This window comes from Lissotriton vulgaris, chromosome 9 (genome assembly GCF_964263255.1).
Source record: "Lissotriton vulgaris chromosome 9, aLisVul1.2, whole genome shotgun sequence".
NCBI classification, from domain to species: Eukaryota; Metazoa; Chordata; class Amphibia; order Caudata; family Salamandridae; genus Lissotriton; species Lissotriton vulgaris.
The window spans coordinates 424426003-424436145 of record NC_141697.1 but is presented as its reverse complement, the minus strand read 5'-3'; positions in this window follow the sequence as shown (position 1 = coordinate 424436145).

Below are 10143 nucleotides of genomic sequence, written 5' to 3'. Positions count from 1 at the left end.
TGCAACCACCAGGGAACACATCCTGAAGCAGTCAGGGGCTCACAATATGCTGGTGGTGCTGCTGTGGCACTGCCATGCATATTACAAGTTTGAGGACTGCCAGAGATGTCATTGAGGTTCTTCCACCATGAAACTGGTGGTCATGACATAGGGGGCCCTAAAGTGCCCCGTCATGCCCCTTGCATGGGGGTGCATGCAGGCGGCGCATGTTGTTCTTCCTGTATGCATGCACTCCCAGTTCCAGCACAGTATAGCATTTACAGTACATGCCGTGCTGGAACACGCTGTGGCCGTCCTGCTGCGGTGCCTTTCTAAGGCATACATAGGTGCCTTTGAAAGGCACCACGCAGGACCGCCACAAGAAAAACTTGTAATCTGGTGGGTGGGTGGTGGCCCTGTTTGGGGGTCCTGGAGCAGGGCGGTGGTGTGGCGGCCCACCTCCGGACTCGTAATCGAGCCCTTAGCCTCAATAGCATGCACTCTTTAAAATAGTAAAGCACCTAAAAAAATCATTTTTTTAGTTTAGTGAATAAATTATAATGTACTAAACCAAAGAAATTGATTACTAATTAAACAACATAAACAACAAAAATAATTATTCAAACACATTACATAACAAATACATTTAAAAATAATATTTCAATACAAACGGACACAGAAGAAAAACATTCCTGTCTCCAAACAATACTTACATTTCAGTTGTAGTAAGGCAAACGTGATAATCCCATTACTCCAAAAATATATTCAAAAGAGGACCCCCAAAAAACCCAAACATAAGCCCAAAAACCCATATACAAATTACTGCAACATAAATAATACCATAAATCAGTTATCTAAATAGCAAACAATTCCCAAAAATACAATATAAAAGCATCCCAAAACATCATAATAAAAATATTAAAAACAAGCTATTAAAACATATGTCAAACCTCAAATTTAAAAAGAAGCTTTCAAAAATAAAACCTCATAAAGGAATTTGTCTTGTATTCTATTAAAAAAAGAGAAAATAAACCCACCCAGCACACCACAAACAACATTAAATAAAATATTTCCAAATTTCGGTACTTGGGCATGCAGATTGCCCTCGGCCCGGGATCCAGATACGACCTGAATATGAGGAGGGTGATCGAGGGTCTACTAACTTCAGTCCGGTTCTGGAATAAACTCCTGGTTTCAGTAATGGGCAAGCTGGCTCTGAGCAAGATGGTGCTTTTACCCTATTGTCTGTATACGGTGCAGAATTCGTTGTGCGGCTTTCCGTGGGCTATGTTCACGGAACTCAATAGTCTGCCGGGTTCTTTAGTATGGGCTGGCAAGAGGAACCAGGTCAAATTGGATGTCTTGAAACTGGACCATAATGAGGGTTGTCTGGGGCTCCTGGATCTACAGCCCCATTATTTGTCTTGAGTCCTGCAGTAAACAGCCCTGTGGTGTGCTCATAGTACAAATAGGGAAAAACGCCTTTTGGTCGGTTTGGTGGATTGCAGCAAGTTCCCCAAATATTTGATGTGCCGCGTTGGAGTGCTAGAAGACTACCCCCATATTGTGTGACAGATAGCTGTAGCCAGAGAGCAGGCAGTGAGACAGGTTTTACTTATGGTATCGTATGCTAGACTTCTCCTTCTTTGGTGGTTGAAAACTTTCCAACATGTACAGTCCTTGATGAATGTGACTCAGTGGATGGAGGGCAGGTTGTGATTTATACTTGAATGGTGCCTTCATTACAAAAATGAAAGCAACCACCCTGGTCCATCTAGCACTGGGACAGTTCCTACAATATGCTAAGCTCTACTGCATGGCCCCGGGGATTTGGTCGACCTTTACTGAGGAGCTGGAAGAGTCCCACGCACTTGAGGCCTTATTATGACTTTGATGATGTGGCAGTGGACTGCCATGCCAGAGCCCCACGGCCACACCGCCAAAATCATATTGAGGCCACCCACCGGATTCTGACTGGAATCCAGGTCAGGCGGTTCTGCAGCAGTTGGCTGCGGCAGTGCTGTGGTAATATTCATACGTGAGTCTTAGCAAAGCACCACATTGGGAATGCCATTGCATGTTCCTTCAGGACATGGACTGTCAGGTCCATGCCCTGTAGGAACTGGGGGTGCATGCATACAGAGAGGCACACCATGTGCGCCCCTGCATGCATTCCCTGGTACAGAGGCAACAGGGGGCCATACAGGGCTCCCTTTGTTTCCTCACAGCCACACGTTTCACAGTGGATCATTGCCAATAAAACTGTGGTGGTGAGGAAACAATATGCTTGGTAATGCCACAATGGCACAACCAGATATTAGGGGCTTCAGATCACTACAAGACCACCAGGGATCACGGTGCCCTGGCAGCAACCGCAGTCCTATGGCAGTCCCACCACCCAACTTGTTATAGACGGACGGACCACCGGTGCTGCGGTAGCCGCACCATCACTGTGGGTTTGTTGGTCCATCTGACTGCCAAACTCATAATAAGGACCTTGGTGTCATTCTGGACTCAGGAGCGAATAGGGCTCTAATTTCCCAGTTGTATGTTGCTTAGAAGACAGATAAATGTGTAGATATGGAGCCTTCCCGTGCTGACTGGTCTACAGATCTGATGAACTCTCTTCCAGATGCTGAAGATGAAGTGTGCCTGTGCCCGTTGAAGGACACTGGTAGAAATGCACACTTTAAGCATATGCAGTTTTATCACTTACACCGGGCATATCGAATACCGATGAGATTGCATAGGATTTTTCCTGGTAGGGCCGATACATGCCCTAGCTGTAATAAGTCCCCGGTTCATTATCTCCATATGATGTTGAGTTGTCCACAGTTGACAGCTTTTTGGGTTTGAGTGATGCAGATCCTCTAAGAGGTCATGAACACCAAACCAGATAGGATGGTCCATCATTGCTTGCTTGGATTTTTGCTGTTTCTTCAAACAGGGAGCAAAATGAGCTATTGGCTTGTGTTGCTGGTGTTGGCTCAGAGACTCATAGTGATACACTGGATTGTCCGCACATCCATACCATGGCACAAATGCTTGTGAGAGCTGAGTGAGTGGGCAATTGGTGAGAAAAGTCGGTTGAGATGAGTGCAGGCGGACAGAAATGCAGAGCACGACTTGGAACTTTGGGGAGAGATGGTGGAACGTTTGAGTGAGGTGGCTGTGACAAATGATGGTTCCCTGAGGTCTACCCCTGCACTGTTGCAGACTGCTTCATAGACATGGGTGAATGTGACCAATGAGGGTGGTACCTGCTCTTGTGAGGGGCAGACTAATAGTCTTAGGGCCTGATTACGAGTTTGACAACCCAGGTACTGCCACAAGCTCGGCAGTCCGACTGCCATATTACGAGATTGTCGGATTGGCTTTACAAACGGCCAACGCCGCCAGCAATCTGCAGACAGCTGCAGCAGCGGTCAGGGAAAATCAGCTCCCATAGGTCAATAATGAGGAGTTCCACTGCCATCCATATTACGAGTTGGCTTTCCAATAAGCCGACCGCTGTGGTGGGACCATAGTCTTCAAGGCAACGGAACCAAAGGATTTGGGGTGCATACACACCACTTTCTTGTTCTTCCTGTTAGAGTTTGACATGGATCCCTTTCTCCAGGCCCCTCTTCAATGCAGCATTTTCACCCCAAAGAATATGACCCTGTTTGCTGCGAAATACAGGTAAGTCCTTTTTGTACCATATACCCATTGCCTGAACTGCGCAAATAAGGGCCAGACTCCAGCAATGGGTAGGTGGTATTGTTTCACATGTATCATGCATGTGTGCCTTTGACACATATGCAGTTGAAATGCTCACACAGGCATCAATATATATATGGAAAACCATTCACCACCGCCGCAAGACTACTGTAGACACACCACGGGCACTGGGGTCAACTCGTGATATGGTGGTCAGAAGACCCCCGGCACTGCAGTCAGGCGGTTGGACCACCTAACTCATAACAGGCCCTTATGTGCAGCGTCTCCACGAGACATCTCATTAGCATTGCAATATTGAATCAGTCTATGTATCTGATATTGCTGCATTGTTTATATATATTTGTGTTTTTTGTGTCTTTATTCAATGGAAAATGCTAATAAATAGTTTAAAAATATATATACATTTCCATACCATACACATACTATTTATTTACAACACATAGAAAACAAATCATATAGCAAACAAATCACATATATACAAAACACAATAAACTAATATCACAAAAACATGATTCATTACAAACCTAGTAACACACCTAACGCCAATTAAAACAGTACTGCACATAGTAGACTAAACCATATCAACATTAGTAAAAATTACAATTCACCTGCAGCTACAGCAGTGCGCTAAAACCAATCACCAGTTATACTACAAGCAGTATACTAAATAACATTACCTAAAACAAAAGTGCTACTACTTACACTTCAAGTTAATATATAAAAGACTTCAGACGCAGAGGCGAGAGGGTGACAAGGTAGCACTATCAGTGGCACATAGAGCGGTGGCAAGGGTTTGGGACAGACTTGACTGCCATGCACGGAAAGACTATCGGCAACGGCTAAATAGAGATGTAGACCAGTCCGGTCGCATGCTGGCATCGTTGCTCAAGAGGGAATGGCCTCCTCCAATAATTTTTGCTCTCCGGGCATCAGATGGTGCATTGGTCATGGGTCAGTTAGCTATCACACAGCTATTACGCACTCAACTTACCAGGATCTATACTGTGCCACTGAGGGTGGAACCTGTGGGGGATACCGTTTTCCTAGGGTGGGAGACCCTTACTCCATTGACGACGGCACATGCCGATGGTTTGGGTGAGGCTATAACTCTTGAGGAATTGAAGCAGGCACTTCAAAGTATGGCTAGAGGGAAGTTTCCAGGGCCTGACAGACAACGGGTTGAGTAATATAAGGCACATGCCATCACCTTGCTCCTGGAACTGTTGAAAAACGTCTTGGAAGCCCGGGAACCGGGAGCGCTTCTGTCACATATGAGGGAAGCAGTAATCCTTATGCATCCAAAGCCGGGCAATGACCCTGTGGATTCGGGGTCATATAGGCCCCTGTCCATGCTGAAAGTGGATGTAAAGCTCCTTGCAAAGGTTTTAGCCCTTTGGTTGGGGTGTGCTTTTACACATTAGGTGCGAGAGGAGCAGTGTGGTTTCGTGCCAGGTTGTGGATTGCACATAAACATCAGGAGGCTGTCACACATAATGCACGAGACAAGGGATGCTGTATTTGGAGCTACCTTGGTGTCTCTGAAGATAGAAAAGGCACTCAACACTCTATCCTGGCCTTCCATCAGGGAGCAACTGATCCCTTATGTTCCAAACAGGACACTGCGATCAGTAGAGGCCACCCTCTTGGTATGTCCACGCTTTAAGCTATCCTCATTAGGTGGGCGAGCCTTCTCCAAGGCAATACCGGCGGATTGGAACAGCTTGCTGATTAGCCTGCGCAGGGAAACGCGCCTGCTGCCATTCAGGAAAATGCTTAAAACTGTGCTTTTCTCTGAGGCATGGGGTATGGCCTAGTGGTCCTGCTATTGCTCTCTCCTCATTGTCAAATGTGTACCCTCTGAAAAGCGCTTAGAGACCCCTGGGTGATAAGGCGCTTTATAAATTCAATAAATAAATAAATACTTGTGGTAAGTCCTGATTGTAATGGTTTGGGGATCAGATTTCTGATGTGGGTCCAGATACTTTATAAATTGCCCACAGCAAGAGTGTGTATGGGAACCAAGGTGTCTGAGGATTTTGATATAGAGAGGGGTACCTAACAGGGCCGCCCACTGCAATCTCTTTTGTTCGCTCTTGGGATGGAGCCACTCACAATCTACCTTAGAGACCAGTTCAAGGTTTGGAGTATACCCATTGGGAATAGTCAACACGTTGTGTCATTGTATGTGGATAACACGTTGGTGTATGTGAAGGAACCAGAGCAATCGCCCCTCCCCCCCAGCGGTTGCTAGAGCACTTTGGTGAGTCATTGGGATTTCATGTTAAACGTCACAAAACTGTACTTTACCCCCTGATGACTTTAGTAGGTAGAGAAGGGGTGGATCTTCCAAATGTGGGACTGTCATGGGAAACACATAGCTTCCGGTATCTTGGGCTCCAGATCATGCATGATAGTCACCTCCAATATGCGCGGAATATGGGGATAATTTTGGATAGGCTTGAGCGCTCAATTTGGTTCTGTACCACACTCCCTCTGTCAGTGATGGGCAAGGTGGCCCTGAAAAAGATGGTTCTCTTGCCCCATTGCCTCTACTCAATGCAAAACTCATTTTGTATACTGCCCCAGGCAATGTTTCATCTCATAGATTGGTTATAAGTAGATTTGGTATGGGCAGGCAGGAGATGCAGAGTGAGAATCAAAATACGGAAACTAGATCTCAGCGAGGGTGGATTGGCACTTCCTGATCTGCAGTTGTAGTATTTGGTGGGCCTCTTACAGTATGCAGCAATGTGGTATGATGGTGAGCCTAAATGGGAATGATGTTGGGATCCATTCCGAATGTGCAACTCTGCCAGTTATTGATGAGTGGCAGGGGGTTGTCGTTGGATGCTCCTTTCTGCGTTACTACGTTGGCCCAAGCATGAGACCGGGTAGTTAGGAAACGTAATAAGAGGGCACCCTATGCCCCCCTTTTAACGATTTGGTGGTTGCGCCCTTTTTTGCACATTTCAGAGTCTATGAATGTCGAGGGTTGGATAACGGGGGGATGTCGGACGGAGGGAGACCAGTACTTAAACATCTCTTTTATGACTTTGGGGGATATGGGAACACACTACGGGTTTGATGATCAACAGTATTTACAGTTTGTGAATATTTCAAACACAATTCGTGAGATCTGGCCTACCTTCCCAGAGGAACCAGGGCAGTCTCATGTACTCGGGGTGATCCTGGACCTGGGCTCCTTTGAAGGTATTATATCTCAACTGAATGTAGCCCTGAAGGTGGATAGGATGACAGTGGTTGGGAGACGATAGGAGGTGTGGGACAAGGAACTGGTGTCTCCACTAACAGACATAGAGTGGCGCAGGGTGAGAGCACAGGTTCAAGAGGTAGCCAGTAATGCTCGTTTCAAATTAGTGTCCTTTTATTTTCTCCACCATGCCTCCCTGACTCTGGCCCTACTACATAGGGTGCACCCTGCAAGGTCATCGGGAGGAAGTAGATGCGGTATCACTAAGCTGACTTTTGTCATGTGACATGGAATTGCTCACAACTCACCTCGTACTAGAGTGCAGTAAGCAAGGAAGTGTGTAGAGTGACAAGGGTAGGAGTAGAACCTATGATTCAACATTGTCTGCTGGGGTTACTGCCCCTCCCCTAGAAGGGAAAAATATGCGATATAAATTTGTTCAGTTGGGCCTGCTGTTGGCCTACTGGTGGGTAGCCATACACTGGGCCAGTTCCATGCCCTGGGTGATTGCGAAATGGAGGGTGGATCTACTGGAATGGGCGGTGGCTTAGGAATTAGACTTTGGAGAGCGTACAAATGAACATCCAGAAATCATACAGACGCACTAAGGGACAGCAATGGGGAGAACGCGGATGGAAGATATGAGGAAGGAGACACCAGCACGGATGGGAAAAATGAACGGAGGGAGACAACTGGCTCACAGGGGTTACCTGACGGCTCCCGATTGATAGATCAGAGCGGCTTTGATAGTGGTGCATCTGAATAAACACTGTGTCGAATTTGTATTCGAAGAATGGGTCCTCCGCCCTCCTATTGACAGCCCATTAGCACATAACTTAAGGGGGACAAGGGCAGAAGAGGGGCAGTCGTTCCCTTTTCTTTTTCTCACCATGGGAAAGAGAGCTACACTGGGTCCCCTAACTAGAGACTGTACACAACACCTACACCCTAATGCAACTGTATTGAATACTTGTACCTTTGCTGCAATGTTATTTCTCTGTATTGCTTACGTTCAAAAACCGATTATTAAACAAATATATATATATATATATATATATATATATATATATATATATATATATATATATATATATATATGCATATATACATATATGACTTGCTTTAACCAGTTGTCAAACTAATGAAAAAAGGCTAAAATCATACAGATGCAGTAAAAATCTGTAGAACCCAATAGGAGTAGAATTTAAATATTGATAACAATCAGTTTAAAAAAGTTCACAAAATGAAAAAATTTGAATAAATGTGGAAAAAAGTAAACCATATCTCCTTTATTTGTATGAAAAAAGAAAAATGATTATTTGTAATGTATGAAAATTACTACAAAAATGTGTGCCATTAAAAAATTGAATACCAATGTAGAACGTGGTTGAAAATATGAAAATGTTCTATATGTGACAAATGTAACAATAATAAAAACAAATCATAAACATACAACTGTATTTGAAAATATTACTTACCCATCTTCTATTGAATATATATATATATATATATATATATATATATATATATATATATATATATATATATATATATATATATATATATATATATATATATATATATATATATATATATATATATATATATTGTTAGAACTGGCTATTTCTGGTTGGCTAAGGCTGACGCCAAAGCTAGGCAGAAACCACCATTCTAGTCAGGGCAAGGGAGTCACATGCCAAGATAACCCCTGCTCACCCCCTTGGTAGCTTGGCACGAGCAGACAGGCTTATCCCGGAGGCGATGTGTAAAGTATTTGCGCACGCACACAACAGCAACAACATCCTAGGCACACCACAAAAGGAACTCCGCACAAGGTTATATAAAAATAACTTCTATATTGTCCAAACACATCAGATAGAAATCACACATGTACATTGTGCCAACTGCCACAGGCAATATTCACAAGGGATTATTAACACCAGGACAGGGCCACATGGGCCACTGTCAGAATCAGCACTTAGTAGAAATAACACTTCTAGAACTTAGAATAAGTATAGTACAAAATAACAGTTATAAATCACAACCAGTAACTATTGGTAACAGGTAAGTACCACCTACGCAACCCTAACCACCTTAGGAGAATGTCACGCAGGGAACCAGGACCTCACTAGGACCACCTGTACTAGAAAGAACAACCGCCTAAGTATCACAATACCTGTAGGAGTATAAGCATGAACACTTTACACATGATGCATCACAACATTCAGAGGTGTAGGGAAGGAAAACACATGATGCATAAACATACATTCAGCGGTGTAAGAACAGGGCACATGATGCATCAAAAATACATTCAGAGGTGCAGGGAAGGAAAAACACATGATGCATAGACCAACACATTCAGGGGTGTAAAATCAAGGAAGACACATGATGCATAAAAACATTCAGAGGTGCCAGAACATAACTCAATAGCGCAAAAACACATGATTCCTAAAAACATTCAGAGGTGTAAGATCAAGGTGCGTAATCATATTAAATGCATTACATTTCCTAGCACCACATCACATTGCGAAAAACTCACATTAGGCAATTACCATCACATAGATAATCACATTGCGCCTAAATAAAATCACATACCAGCCCCCATCTAATAAAGGGACTAAAGAGCCCTGTGTCCAGAATGTCAGGGCGCGCTGCCAATGCAGCGCCAGTCAGGGATGCACCACAGGCGCAAAACCTAAACGTTGCAGGTGCCCACTACTTGCTGGGCACCTGGGAACAATCACAAGACCTAAACGGCGCAGCTGCCCACTAATTGCTGGGTAGCTGGGAATCAAAACTGCAACAGGGTCCTCACTGACCCTCAGTACAGCACTGCGCCAACCCGTTGGAGCCACACAGGCGCTGGACATCACCATTTATATGCTGGGGTGACCCACTGCCATCCGCATCTCTCGGGCTCTTTAACACAAAGGGGGCCCCAAGCCCCTCGCAGGGACCTTGAACAACTAATAGCCATTGTGGGAGCCACGGGGCTCTGAAAAGAAACATGCCCTCCCCCGCTCTGGAGCCTCTCGTGGGCCCGAAAGGCATGCTCCTGAGCCACTGGAGTCCCTCACTGGGGACTCAAAATGCCAAAATGCTCAGGACCCTCCCGTGGGCTTTAACAAATGACTGGCCCTCAGAAGAGCCTCGCGGGCTCTAAAGAAATAAAGTGTCTCCCTGAGCCTCTTAGGGCTCCAAACAAATGACTGGCCCCATTGAGCCTCGCTGGG